We start from the raw sequence: 14,269 nt of genomic DNA, 5'->3' as shown, positions 1-14,269 counted from the left end.
ATGATAACAACATAATAAAGACTCTGAAAGGTTCCAAAGTCAACATATGTGGGGAGCAACTGGGAGCAACTCGGACTAGACTAAGTTACTGGAATTAAGACTTATTCTATGCATCTGCTCTCCCACAATATGGCGCTGGGAGAGGAGGAAACAGCTTCTACATAGCTGCCTCCAGTTCAACCAATAAACTGTAGGACCTGCTCCTGATTGGAAGAGAGCAGCGTACTGGGCGTGTGGGTAGCAGAGTTGGGATTGGTGGAAGAGGACTATAAAGGAGGAGAGAGACAACATGCACCAGGAACATCTATCTGAAGGAACATCTGAGCAGCCCCCGAGAGAGCCGGCCGGCTGTGTGCCGCTCCCCCGCGGAAGTGGGGAAAGTGGCAGGGGGAACCGCCCTTCCACGGAGGTGGAAGGGTCGGTAGCCAACCCGGGAAGAACCAGCAGCAAACCCGGGGAGGGCTGAGCAGACAAAAGAACAGCGCAGGGTCCTGTGTCGTTCCTCCATGAAGACGGGGAGCGACATAATGGTGCCGTGACTCGGATATGAAACCTAGGCAGGGTTTAGTGTCGTTCCTCCATGAAGAGGGGGAGCGACAAACATACATATTTAACTTTATTTTTCCTGTATTCTAAAACATTTAGGCCTTGGGGCTGGCATTGTGGCATAACTGGTAAAGCCACCACCTGCAGCACCAGCATCCCTAGGGGTGCCAGTTTACAACTCCCTGCCAATGGCCTGGGAAAGCAGTAGAAGATGGCTCAAGTGCTTGGGCCCCTGCACACATGTGGGAGACCCGGAAGAAGCTCCTGCTCCTAGTTTCAGTCTGGCTCATCCCTGTTGTTGGGGCCATCTGGGGAGTGAACCAATGGATGGAAGAGTATCTCTCTCTCTCTCCCTGTCTCTCTCTCCCTGTCTCTCTCTCCCTGTCTCTCTCTCTCTCTCTCTTCCACTCTGTATAACTCGAACTTTCAAATAAATAAATCATCTTTTTTGAAAAAAAGGAATAAGAAATAAAGTGTTCAGGCCTTGAGAACCTGGTACTGGCTTCTTAAAAACTCCAGACTCCAAACATTTATGATGCTTAAAATGAACTATCATAGCAAATTTCTGTACCTCACTTGGAAGTGTACAATTGAAACCCAATGCAGAGGAATTGGATGCTCTCATTTAGGTTTAGAAATGGAATTGTAGGAATTGCATCCTTCTGACAAATGGAAAGTGAAAAGTGAATCAGATTTGCTTGTCTTGCTCAGTGATTTTTAATTTTTTGAATCTTCTGTATAAACTAGCTATTATGATGATGCAGTCATCAAATGGTATGTAATTATATCCATGAAATAATGGATAATGAGCACTTTTTTAAATGGAAAAAAATCCGTAAAGTGATTATCGGATGATGAAAATAAATTAATTTAATTCAGTACTTGCAAATTGAAAATGGCTGTGACCCCTGAAGCAGTAGATGTGCATCCAGAGGTTTTTTTCATGTGGAAAATTACAACTGAAAAATGCTGAAATACCATGAAAATGGGGCGCCCACTGCCTTCCTTCCTATAAATTCAGTCTTTACAGCTTAAGACAGCAAATTCTTAGAGAGGCTGGTGAGCAGATGTTTCCTCGCTCGTAAAAGGACCAGGATTTGGGCCACGCCCTCTTGACTGTGGGGTCCAGACATCTAACCCAATCGCTAGACCTGCGGCCAAAAGACAGCACATTTTGGCACCTGCAGCAATTCTCCTTCCTCTTCTCCCCCTGTCCCAGCCACCCAACAGAAGTAAATCTCGAGCTGTGAAGTTGTAAAACTCTTCCTTAAAGACTCCACTGGTGCAGAACAGTTTGCTGCGCTGGCCTCTCACAGAGGAGTATATTTTGGAATATTCCACATTGGCTTTGTGTAAGTCGTCTGTTTTGCTGTGTTTTCCAAATTGTTTCAGTCTTTGGGGTCCCATCTGTGTACCAGAGAAGTACTTACAATAGCAAGTGGTGCTATTGGTCAAGAAAATAGCCACACAGATGACTGTCCCCTTGTTCCCATTGATTCTGTGGATTCACACTGCTAATACTGCCCTCAAATCATAAACTGATCATAAAGTAGTTTATACCACATAAACTATACATATATTTTCCACATATATACTATACATACTTATATTTTCATAGTGGTCAGTGGAGCATAGAATTGCAGACGTGCCACAACTTGCTATTTTTTAATGAAAAGATTTATTGTTTATTTATCTGACGGAGTTACAGAGAGGAAGATCTTCCATTCACTGATTAGCAACAAATAGCAACAACAGGGCTGGGCCAGGCCGAAGCCAGTAGCCAAGGAGCTTCATCTGGGTCTCCCACATAGATGGCAGGGGCCCAAACACTTGGGCCATCTGCTGCTGCCTTTCCCAGGCCATGAGCAGGGAGCTGGATCGCAAGTGGAGCAGCCAGATCACTGACCAGCACCCGCATGGGAACATCGCAGGTGGCAACTTTACCCACTAGGCCACGACGTCAGCCCCCCGACTTGCTTTTTTATATGAGAGGTCTTATATTTGAGATTATAAACTGGGGAATCAAATGAGGGAATAACTTGACCTGTGATTTACGTTTTGCTAAGTGTAGGGTGGGCTCCAGTGTAAGTTATTGAGTCTTATCATAAAGTTGATTCTAGAAAATGAATCAGTTGCCACAGTCAATAAGAAAATAAGCGTGAGCTGTTTTATTTGAGTTTAACATGCGCTTTAGACAGGAAGCATGTTCTCCGCTTTGCGAATGGGAAGGCAGGATTACTTTTCGTAGCAGATGTCACGAGATCCCAGGCCTCTGCCTCCCGAGCCTGCCTCTGCAGGGAGACGAGTCTGGGGACTCGCCTCTGCCTTGTTCTAGTTCCGCTGCTCATTTACCTTCCTGGCAACAACGCAGCGTTGCTGGAAGAGCGCCCCCGGTGATCCACGGGACTCGATTCTCCGACACTTGGACTTCGGCACATCCTCCAGGAGCCGGCTTGTTCCAAGTTTCTACCCTGCAGCCACGCCAGGTGCCACGGACCCTGTCTCTGAGCAGTGCCCAGACAGGCCAGCCCTGCAGACCCTAGCAAGGGGCTATCCCATGCTTGCTGAAAACTGCCCCGTTACAGCCTCTCCAGAGGCAGACAGACAGACAGACAAAGCTGCCATTCCCTGCTGGGCCACTCCTCAATTGCCTACAACAATCAGTGCTGGGCCGCAGCTGAAGCTGGGAGCCAGGAATGCAGCCTGGGGCTCTCACGTGGTGGCAGGAACCCATGAGCTGTCACCACCGCCTCCTGGGGCCTGCGTGAGCGAGAAGCTGGAGTCGGGATTCGGAGCCAGGATTCCCAACGTGGGGACATCCTCTTGGCTGCCAGGCCAAGTCATGCCTCCCCCCATGTTTGTATTCAGCTGCTTCTAGCCTGTGCTCCTCTGTCCCCCTGTAATGGTGCAGCAACCGGTGGGCAGGGTGGCCGTCATCTCTCACAGCCGTGAGGCCAGAGCGAAGACCTTGTCTGCATTCTCCCCAGTGCACAGACCAACACGTGGTTGCTTACCTACAGAAGCGACTGCTTCAAGAAGCCGGCATTTGATTTGGCTCTGGTTGTGGTTAATTCCCATGGTTCCAGCTCAGCTGAACATCACCAAGTCCACGTGGACTTCTTGGCAGTTTTATTCTGCCCTGGCTGTCCACGCAGAGTCCTCTCCAGGTACCCACTCACCATGCAAGCAGGGTCTGCGCTCCCCGGGGAGGGCGCCGACGTGTGTGGGAACTGCGCTGTTGGGGTCTGCAGTACTCTTGTTCAGAAAATTGAGAGTTCACTAATTCTGCGGAGGGCCATTGCTACAAAAGGAAAAAGAAAGACTTTGACCTTGGAGACGAGTGGATTGCAGGGTAAATTGGGACTTGACCGTTTACTGCGATGACACCAAACCTAGAAATCGAGTGTCGTGTGTATGTCCCCAGCCTTGGGCAGCTGCAGAGAAAGTATTCACTTGTTTCATCAGTCAGTGCCAAAGATCCACTGAGCAATTTAATGCTACCTGAGCGCCTTACGCAAGAATGTTACTCAAGTTAAACCTTCAAGTCTGGCTTCTCTAGGGTGTTCTTTTAACAGCTAATGTTCCTTGGTGATGTTCAAGAACTACCGATTTTAATTTTTAAAAATTATCCCTTGGGGCCGGCGCCGCGGCTCACTAGGCTAATCCTCCGCCTAGCGGCGCCGGCACACCGGGTTCTAGTCCCGGTCGGGGCACCGGATTCTGTCCCAGTTGCCCCTCTTCCAGGCCAGCTCTCTGCTGTGGCCAGGGAGTGCAGTGGAGGATGGCCCAGGTGCTTGGGCCCTGCACCCCATGGGAGACCAGGAAAAGCACCTGGCTCCTGGCTCCTGCCATCGGATCAGCGTGGTGCGCCGGCCACAGTGCACCGGCCGCGGCGGCCATTGGAGGGTGAACCAACGGCAAAGGAAGACCTTTCTCTCTGTCTCTCTCTCTCACTGTCCACTCTGCCTGTCAAAAAAAAAAAAAAAAGAAAAAAAGAAAAAATTATCCCTTGGAGGGCCGGCGTCACGGCTTACTAGGCTAATCCTCTGCCTGCAGCGCCAGCACCCCAGGTTCCAATCCCGGTCGGGGCACCGGATTCTGTCCCGGCTGCCCTTCTTCCAGTCCAGCTCTCTGCTGTGGCCCGGGAAGGCAGTGGAGGATGGCCCAAGTGCTTGGGCCCTGCACCTGCTTGGGAGACCAGGAGGAAGCACCTGGCTCCTGGCTTCAGATCAGCGCAGCACCGGCCATAGTAGCCATTTGGGGGGTGAACCAACGGAAGGAAGACCTTTCTCTCTGTCTTTCTCACTGTCTAACTCTGCCTGTCAAAAAAAAAAAAATTATCCCTTGGAGATTTTACTCATAGGAACAAAAAGCAAGTGTCACGGAATCACCGGCTCATATTCGCCACTGTATAAATAACTGCTGAAAATGTACAAAAGATCTGAAATCAACCCTCAATTTCTTCATTTTTAGTTTTTCAATTTGTTAGAGCGAGAGCGAGATTCCCTATGCATTGACTTACTATCTAGATGCCTGCAATGGCTGGGGCTGGGTCAGGCCAAAACCAGGAGCCAGGAACTCAAACTGAGTCTCCCACATGGGTGGCAGGAGCCCAACTACCTAAGCCATCCCCTGCTGCCTCTCAGGGAGCGCGTTAGCAGGAAGCTGGAATTGGGGAGTGGAACTGGGACTTGAACCCGGTCCTCAGGTGTGGGAAGCGGGTGACTCAAGTAGCATCTAAGGGGCCGACACTGTGGCGCAGTGGGTTAACGCCCTGGCCTGCAGTGCTGGCATCCCATATGGACGCCGGTTCAAGACCCGGCTGCTCCACTTCCCATCCAGCTCTCTGCTGTGGCCTGGGAAAGCAGTAGAAGATGGCCCAAGTCCTTGGGCCCCTGTACCTGCCTGGAAGACCTGGAAGAAGCTCCTGGCTCCTGGCTTCAGATCGGCACAGCTCTGGCTGTTGCGGCCATCTGGGGAGTGAACCAGCGGATGGAGGACCTCTCTCTGCCTCTCTTCTCTCTGTGTAACTCTGACTTTCGAATAAATAAATAAATCTTTAAAAAAAAAAAAAAGCAGCACCTTAACCAGCCTGCTTATTGCCTACTCCGTGTTCATCCCTGTGGAAGGCTATAATCTCAGCTGCACTGTTCCTCTAAGTGAGGCGGCACAGAGAAGCTACCTTTCTTCAGAACTCTGTGCCCAGCGCGCTGCTTCCTGCATCGGGGCCTCTGGCGGGCCCTGAACTCCCTCCCTTTAAACGTGGCCCAGCAGCAGGCTGCTCCACGGGCCGCCGAGGTGCGCAGGTCTGTCTGCCCGTGTGCCAGCAGCCCCAGTCCAGTCTCCGTGAACTGGGGAGGATTGCAAGCGCTCCCTAGCGCCTGACGCCACTGCCCGGCGAGCGACTCGACTTCACACTTTCGGTGGCGTCTTGGTGAGACCAGCACTGAAGGGCTGGGGCGTCTGGCTTGTGACGTCATCACCTCACTGTAGCAGCAGAGCCCCTCAGAGCTCCGTGCCGCTGACGTCAGCTGGGGGCTGTGCCCGTGTGTGCTGCCCGGGTATTTGCAGCCCCCATTGTGAGCGTCTGTCTTTCCTTCCTGCTCAGGGCCCCCGAGTCCTGCTTCCAAGCCGGGCTTCCCGGGAGCCACGTGGGTTGTTTCATCTCTGTACCCGGGGCGTGGTTGTCAGGATTGACCAAGTTCATGGCTATAAAGCTCTCAGGGCAGTGCTGCGTAGCAAGGGTTATGCAGTGGGTGTTTTAAGGTGAGGTTGTGCAACCTGGATAAGTGGCTCTTTAAACTTCTTAAAGGGGAAAGAAGGATTGGAGAAGATGTGTTCTGGCAGAGGGAGGCTTCTCCCCTCCTTCTCCTGAGGTAGGAATGGAGTAGGGCGAAGGGCTCTGCACCAGAGAGGGCGGGAGCGGGACCGCAGGTGGTCCTGAGATTTCGGTGGCCGGCAGTGAGCCCAGGGCTGCCTGTGGGGCTCTTCAGAGTACAGAGACCACAGCAATCAGCTGGCAGTGCGTGGGGCTGGGGGCCGGGGGCAGAGGTCAGCCAGGAGCTAAGCGCTGCCTTCCGTTCGTACCCATGGCCAAAGCAGAATGATGGAGGAGCCATTGTCCAGACCCGGTTGCTTTAGAAGATCGGGTTCTTGGCCGGCGCCGTGGCTCAATTGGCTAATCCTCCACCTTGCAGCACCGGCACACCGGGTTCTAGTCCTGGTAGGGGCGCTGGATTCTGTCCCAGTTGCCCCTCTTCCAGGCCAGCTCTCTGCTGTGGCCAGGGAGTGCAGTGGAGGATGGCCCAAGTGCTTGGGCCCTGCACCCCATGGGAGACCAGGAGAAGCACCTGGCTCCTGGCTTCGGATCAGCGCGGTGCGCTGGCCGCAGCGGCCATTGGAGGGTGAACCAACGGCAAAGGAAGACCTTTCTCTCTGTCTCTCTCTCGCTGTCCACTCTGCCTGTCAAAAAAAAAAAAAAAAAAAGAAGAAGAAGAAGAAGAAGATCGGGTTCTTTTGTTGCAAATGTTTTTGAAATCCTTGCCTAGTGTCTTTATTACAGGCGTTCTCCATGACCTTTTGGTGCCTTCCTCCGATAAGAGAAGTGTGTGTGTGTGTGTGTGTGTGTGTGAGTGAGAGAGAGAGACAGAGAGAGACAGAGACACCTGCGTGACTCACGTGTTGCTCTCAGCTTGCCCCGAAGGAAACAACACCTTGTACTGGGGACAGAGAGCGGGCAGCACCTGCAGGTGGCTGCACAGAGGTTGCTGTATCCACTGCCGGGGAGCTTGGGGCCGCTTCTGGTCCTTGGGGGACAGACGCCTCCCCAGGCCCTGGGCTTGCGCTCCAGCTGCCGTTGCCCCAGGCCCCCGGGCTGGCCCGACATTCCTGGCGCTGGGGCTCGGCGGCTCGGGGCGCCCTTTGCCCTGCGGCCCTGGCCCCGGCCGCTCAGCTGCAATTCCTTCCTAGGCACAGCCCTGTCTCGCTGCAGCGGGTGTTTATCTTGTAACCCGCAGACAAGAAGAAGGGAGGCAAATTCCAGCCTTTTAAGAAGCTGTTCGGCAAAAGGAAAAAGAAAGTGACATCGTCGTCGCGCGAAGCGTTGGGGAAGAAGAGTCACTGTCCCCCCCGGAGTGCCAGCAATGGGACCTTCTCGTCCGATGAGGAGAGCGTGGTGGACAGCCTGAGGTAACAACCCTCGCCCTCCCGGGTGGGCCAGGGGCCCTAGAGGCGCCAGCAGGGGCTCAGCAGGCGGGAGCAGGATCCCAAGTGTCGTTCGTTCATCTGGGAAGCGTGGCGGGCTCGGGGCTCGCTGGTGGCCCCTGCAGCAGGGGAGCTGACCTCACTGGCCGGGCGGGCGCAGGGCATTCCTTTCGCTGCTCTCACTGGAGGTGGGAGGCAGCTCACACCGGCTCAGCAGTGCACCTCGGAGGGAGGCAAACCAGGCTCCGGTCACTTGGCCAAGGGGAGGGTGGCCATGCCCACGGGGAGGGCTTGCCCTTGTGTCGCAGATGCAGAGGGCTTGGGCACGGGGGCCACCCTTCGCACCCCTAGCCGTCCCTAGAAACTTCTAGAACCTCTTCTCAGCGAGCTTCTAGCTGCTTTCCCCCCTTACCTCCCTCCCTCCTCTCTTCCTCTCCCCCCAAAGCTTGCTCCCTGCCCTTTCAGAACGCAGGTGCTAGGTCTGGCCTTGACAGTGCAAGAACCCAGAAAAACACTGGGCATTGCCATCAGAGGCAGCCAGGGTCCAACCCCGATGGTGACAGCTCAGGAGCGTCGCAGTCACCGCCTTCAGGAAGCTTTTCCAGCCTTCGGGCCTGGTGCATTTGCCCCTTGCCCGTGTTCCCTAGTGAGGTCTTTGCACGGTTCCAGCGAAGCACTTAGCACTTTCGATGAAAGTTATTGATTTGCTTTTCTGTCTCTCGCCGACTGTCAGCTCCATGAAGTCAGGGCCTGGGTTTTCTTCAGCCTCCTATTAGGTGCTCAAAAAAACATGGCCCCTGAGTGCCAGGCATCGCACAGCTGGCAAAACCTGTGCCCTGCCCGCTGCCGCGTGTGGTGTGACAGCAGCAGCCCTCAGCCAGCCCGAGCACGCTGAACCTCGCCGTGGCCGCCAGCAGCGTCCGCGCGCCGTCCCCGACGCTGACTCTTGTCCTTCCTGGGCCTGGCTCTCTGTTCCATTTAAGGCAGAGGAAGATCAAGTGCACCTGAGGGAGCGGTTGAAAGGCAGGAACGGGGCTGGCAGAGACGGGCCCACGGCCAGAGCAGCAGCGCTGAAACTGGGCTGAGAACCGGCCAGCGGGAACCCGCCCTGACTTCCTTCGGTTTCTCCCGCTGTCCAAGGAATGCCAACACTTTGCTGGCGGTTATCAGAGTGAGATCCAGACACTGCTCAGGTGTGGCCAGGAAGCAGCCGGGTGCCAGATAAGGTCAAGTCTACGAGGTTCTCCTTTGGGAGCACCAGCCAGCGAAAACACAACGTGTCCGCCCCAGGCTGGGCTGAGACTTTGCCCAGTTCCTGATTCCGTACTGAACCACGTCGGATTCCCAGAGGAAGTGGGGCCCCGGCCGGTTCTCGTCCCATGTAAATCCCTTCTACTTCCCAGTTGCCACTTGGTGTTTTCCCTAAGGCTGTAAGCTTTGGAAGCCTTGGAGAATTCCGCATTGGATCATTTCTATAAAACAGAGATAATGGCACCTGTTGTCAATATTGCTCTTGTTGATAAACCTGCACTTATGAGACACATGCTAGATTTTAACGAAATATTTGTCTTTGTAAAATACTCATTAGTAAGGGAGCCAGGCCAATAAGCTTTGGGCTAGAAAGATTAAAAAGTCTCTCTTTAGGGGTGGGCATTTGGCACAGCCACAAGATGTCAGTGCCCTGGGTTCAAGTCCCCACTCCGTTCCCAATTCCAGCTTCCTGATGATGGGCCTCTTGGGAGCAGCAGGTGATGGTTCAAGTGGTTGGACCCCTGCTGCTGCCACTGACAAGGGAGCCTGGGGTCACATTCCTGGTCCCCGGGCATTTGGGAGTGAACCAGTGGATGGGAAGTCCTTTCTCCCTCTCTCCCTCTCCCTCCCTCCCTCCTTCCCTCTCTCCCTCCCTCCCTCCCTCCCTCCTTCTCTCCCTCTCTCTCTCTGTGTGCGTGCGCACGTGCCTCTGTCTCTGCCTCTCAAATAAAAAATAAAAGTTCTCTTTAACTACTTTAAAATTGGGATAGAAATACAGGCAAATAGAAGTACCCTGAAGGGTGCATGCCCCCTTTATTGCAGGAAATGACAGTGACAAAGTCACTGAGCCCACGCAGCAGACACTGCGTGCATCACTCCTAGCATCGGTGACTTTGTGATTATTCAGTCTCTTTGCAGAGGGAGACAGTGACCAAGGTGTTTCCAGCTTATTTTCAGTCTAACGACAGACTGACAGGTGTTAGTTCATATTGTGCAGTCATTCAAGATAGTTGTCACTGCAACACAAAACTCAAAATCCCATGAATATCCTCTTTGGTGCAAGTTCCAAGGAGGCAGATTTGAGCCCACCGTGAGGGGGCCTTCCTGGTTCCTAGAGCTGCCTACAACGGGGAGTCTGGTCGGGCCACAGCGGGCGGGAACACAGAAGGTGGGGTTCCTGCACTGGCCGGAATTTGAGGGTGCTGACCTGTAGCACGCTGTTGAACTCTGAGCGTCTGTAATTCTAGAAACGTCTCAGCGGTCAAGAATAGCTCAGTATTGATCTCTTCCTGCCTGCAAGTTTCCATTTCCTTTGGGCTGTCAAAGCATTCTGTTGTCTCTCTAGGGTGACAGCCTCTCTCTCCCGAGCTGCTGCTTGGAAGTCATACAGACAGACCTTGGGGAAAGCAGAGCACTAGAACGTGATCAGTGTTTAGCAATTGAAAGCGATTTCTTGATTAATTTGATGCAACTAACATATTTCCCAAAAGTGTGTCAAGTAGATGTTACATTTTAAAAAGGCATCTTGGAAAATAAGTTCGGGAAATTAAGGCCACGTAGGATCCTTTCCCTAGGATGTTACAGGGCTTTTCTTGTACTCAGATGCCTTGTGGATCCCTAAGAAGAGGGAACATAGAGCATTCCAAGGTTTCTTTGACTACAGCCCTTTTCCACAGAGAGTGTCCAGTGGTTACATCAAACATATCCCATTCACTGGACTTAACAGAATGTGTTTTGCGTCGATGAACTCACGTAATACGTACCATGACCCCTGGGACTGACAGTGCCAGCAGTTCAAAGACAGAACACTAAAGCTGGAGGGACTTGGCCAAGGTCGTGCCACTGGAAGGGCTGAGCCACTATTCAAGCAGCAGACGGAGCGTCCTTGCCTGCCCCCCATCTGCCTCCCCAGGAGGCTGCAGGCTCGCCAGGAGCGGGTCCCATGGCCCTGAGCCGCCCTTCTGGTCCTGGGCCACCAGGCTGCTCCCGCCAGCTGCCTGCCTGAGCCCCCTGCTGCTCGCTGGCTCCACTGCTCCTGCGTCCAGCTCCTCCTGCATGCGTGGTGGCATCACGCACAACTACAGCGCTCTGTGCCAAGTGCCAGCTGTCGGGGCTCTGGACAGGGCGGGCTCACTGTGGCACTGGACCAATCAGGAGAGAGCCTCGGAGGAGGAAGCCAGGAACTGACCCAGGCAGTGGGTAGGATATGGAGTAGCTGAGGGACAAGGCGTGAACTTATCAGAGAACTGCAGAAGCAGAAAGAACCTTACAAAAATGAATGTGGGCTGGCGCCACGGCTCACTAGGCTAATCCTCCACCTTGCAGCGCCGGCACACCGGGTTCTAGTCCCGGTCAGGGCGCCGGATTCTGTCCCGGTTGCCCCTCTTCCAGGCCAGCTCTCTGCTGTGGCCAGGGAGTGCAGTGGAGGATGGCCCAAGTGCTTGGGCCCTGCACCCCATGGGAGACCAGGAGAAGTACCTGGGTCCTGCCATCGGATCAGCACAGTGCGCCAGCCAGTGGCGGCGATTGCAGGGTGAACCAACGGCAAAAGAAAACCTTTCTCTCTGTCTCTCTCACTGTCCACTCAGCCTGTTAAAAAAAAAAAAAAAAAAAAGAATGTGGCCAACAGAATAGGGGAACTTCTCAACACATGCAGTGAGGCCAGTGATATCCTCGTACCAACACCAGACAGAAACACTGCAGTAAGGAAAAAAAAAAAAAACCACAAACCAATACCCCATATAACCATAGACACAAAACTCCCAACAAAGTACAGGTAGCAAGGTATGAAAAGGATTATATACCATGACCACATGGGTTTAATCCATGAATGCAAGGTTGGTTTAACATACAAAAATCAATCAACATACAAAAGTACTTCAAACTTAACATACAAAAATCAATCAACATACAAAAGTACTTCAAACAGGATGTGGAAAAATTGAATGAAAATATGTTTATTTTGGAGCAAAAACATTCTGAAATATGGGTAGGGTTTTTTTACATAATACTCATTTTTCATGAACTTTTTGAAGACTCCTTGTTATATACTGTATTAATAAAACAGATAACAAAAACCATATGTATGCTGGCGCCATGGCTCAATAGCCTAATCCTCTGCCTTGCGGCGCCAGCACACCGGGTTCTAGTCCCGGTCGGGGCGCCGGATTCTGTCCCGGTTGCCCCTCTTCCAGGCCAGCTCTCTGCTATGGCCCGGGAGTGCAGTGCAGTGGCCCAAATACTTGGGTCCTGCACCCCATGGGAGACCAGGATAAGTACCTGGCTCCTGCCTTCGGATCAGCGCGGTGCGCCGGCCGCAGCACACCGCCACGGCAGCCATTGGAGGGTGAACCAACGGCAAAAGGAAGACCTTTCTCTCTGTCTCTCTCTCTCACTGTCCACTCTGCCTATCAAAAAAAAAAAAAAAAAACCATATGTACATCTCAGTGGATGCCGAAAAAAGATTTGGCAAAATCGTTACTGTTTCATGGTTAAAAAGGCCACTAGGAATAGAAGGGAACTTCTTTGGCTTGATAAAGGGTATGTTTGAAAAATGCCACTGACACCCTACTTATGGTGAGCGAACGAACGTATCCCCTTCAGATCAACAGCAGGACAAGAATGTCTCATCCTTCTGCCCAACCATCAGCCTTGAAGAGAAAAATGTAAAACTATTTCTGTTTTTTAGATGCCATGATCTTACATATAGACAATTGTAAGAAACACACACACACACACACCCATTAGACTTATAAACAAGGTTGAGCAAGGTTGCAGGATGCAAGAGTTGAGTTTCTGTATCTTGCTTATATTTTTGTGTAGTAATAAAAAAAATCTGAAAGTGAGCTTAGGAAAACAGTTCCATTTACAATAGCACTCAAAAGAGCAAAATACTCAGGAATATTAACCAAGAAAAGTGCAAGGCTTGTACTCTGAAAATGACAAAATATCAGTGAAGTAAGATCTCAATAGATGGCAATACACTGTGTGTTCATTGATTGGAAAGCAATGTTGAAAAGGTGGCAATATGCCACGAATTGATCTACAGATTCAGTGCCGTCCCTCACCAAATCTCAGTTGTCTTTTTCCCCCATAAATTATCAAGTAGATTATAAAATTTATGAAGCTGTAAGGGACCTAAAATAGCCAAGAAAATCTTGCAAAATGAAAAACGCTTTTGCACACGCTACTCAAGCGAGAACTCACTCCAAGGAATACAAACACGTGAAAGGTGGCGCTGTATTAAGGATGGGTCTGTAAGTCTAAGATTCTGTAAGTCAAGACTGCAGGCTCTCCTCCTCGTCCTTGAACTTGGACAGCTTGGCGCGTTTCTGTTGGAACTGACAGGTGACTGGGTTTGTAGCTGTTGGGCACTGTGCATTCCATAGAGTGTGAGAGGCAGGGATGAGCCTGGGAGATGTCACACAATGCGTAATCGATTCCAGTCTCTTCCAGCGACTGTAGTTTGTCTGATGAGTGTATTTAATTGCTCCTTAGCATTTCATTTGAATGAGACGCACAGATCTGTTTAGAAAGAAAACTGCTGATCAATTGCAAGTGCCCCTGTTGTCATGGCGACGAGCTGAAATGGGACTATAATTATATTTCCTTATTCCTGAAGTGAATCCCTAATCATTGCCATAGTAATTACCCAATATCTATGGTCCCAAATTACATGATGCTTGTCCAAAAAAGACAAAAGACAAGGAGTGGGAGGGCTGGCCTGAGGCGAGCGCTCGCTGCGCCGCTGCAGAAAACCTCTCCTTTTTTGGACAGGGAGAATTCCCTTCATCGGCTTGCACCCTGAAGTTAGATGATGTCAGTGGTCTTGAAAATGTACCTAGTGCTTACGGTAGTGGCGGGAAGGCTGGGTCGGGTAGAATGATTCCAGCTGTGGCAACTCCTAGCGTCTGGAGCAGTAATGAGATTTCGTATTATCTGATGTACTAGAAAGTTCTAAGTTCCAAGGTCAGTGGACAGAGCAGCCAAGCAATAAGATCTAGGCTGACCCACTTTTTCCTCTGGCATCCTCAAGGAGTGGGTGTTTGGCCGCACAGTCACAAGATGGCTGCCACAGTTCCAGGGGTCACACCCAGATAATAAGAACTAGGGACAGAGAGGGGACTGCCCTCATCGGGTGTGTGTGTGTGTGTGTGTGTGCGCGCGCGCGTGAAGGAGGAAATCTTCGCTAGGATTGTCTCTCCTCCAGCACACTGTCCTTTGCTTTTTATTGTTCTGTTCACACAGCCCTGCAGAGGTAGTTCTAGAT

The 14,269-nt window shown here is 51.8% G+C and overlaps 1 protein-coding gene and 1 long non-coding RNA gene across 4 annotated transcripts in view; one reads left to right on the top strand and one right to left on the bottom strand.

Moving 5' to 3' along the window:
* Window positions 1–14,269, top strand: part of CRACD (capping protein inhibiting regulator of actin dynamics) — a 276,507-nt gene that overhangs the window by 225,887 nt on the left and 36,351 nt on the right. For all 3 annotated transcript variants that reach the window (XM_051820251.2, XM_051820248.2, XM_051820252.2), the window contains exon 3: window positions 7,563–7,734. The gene's annotated coding sequence lies outside the window, so the exon portion shown is untranslated. The remainder of the gene's footprint in view (window positions 1–7,562; window positions 7,735–14,269) is intronic.
* Window positions 13,226–14,235, bottom strand: LOC127483307 (uncharacterized). The gene is made up of 2 exons (XR_007909489.2): window positions 13,841–14,235; window positions 13,226–13,524 (listed from the first exon to the last, which is right to left on the bottom strand). It is a non-coding gene; the product is annotated as an uncharacterized lncRNA (long non-coding RNA).

Source organism: Oryctolagus cuniculus, chromosome 8 (assembly GCF_964237555.1).
Source record: "Oryctolagus cuniculus chromosome 8, mOryCun1.1, whole genome shotgun sequence".
In the NCBI taxonomy this organism is placed as follows: Eukaryota; Metazoa; Chordata; class Mammalia; order Lagomorpha; family Leporidae; genus Oryctolagus; species Oryctolagus cuniculus.
The sequence above is the reverse complement of the archived record's forward strand: the minus strand, read 5'-3'. Positions and strand labels throughout refer to the sequence as shown.